Below are 439 nucleotides of genomic sequence, written 5' to 3'. Positions count from 1 at the left end.
TTTTGGAGAAAAAAATAATTAAAGGTAACTACCTGTCCTTGAAAAATAAAAATATATTAATTAGATTTTTTGCTTAATGTAAAATTATATTTTCACTAATTATTTTTGGTATAGAATAAAATAGGTAACAGATGGTAAGCAGACAATTTCCAATAAATTTGTCTTCCAGAAAGCTCATATACATTATTATACACTGCTGGACAATTGCTAAGGACGGATCACAAATTGCAATGTAGCATAACATTAAGCGAGACTTGAGGCCTAGTAGGATAAAATATAGTTGCCACACTGTTCAGACATTAGAATAAAGAATATTCATTGTTCTGGAAAGTACAAAAGCTATGAAACATTTGAAAGAAAGAAAAAATTTCATTTGATGCTGCGTACGGAAAAATGGAACAATGCATCCAAATGTCAGCAGGCAACTTGAAGAAAGGTG

Source organism: Parasteatoda tepidariorum, chromosome 8 (genome assembly GCF_043381705.1).
Source record: "Parasteatoda tepidariorum isolate YZ-2023 chromosome 8, CAS_Ptep_4.0, whole genome shotgun sequence".
NCBI lineage: Eukaryota > Metazoa > Arthropoda > Arachnida > Araneae > Theridiidae > Parasteatoda > Parasteatoda tepidariorum.
This window is presented reverse-complemented; position numbering follows the sequence as displayed.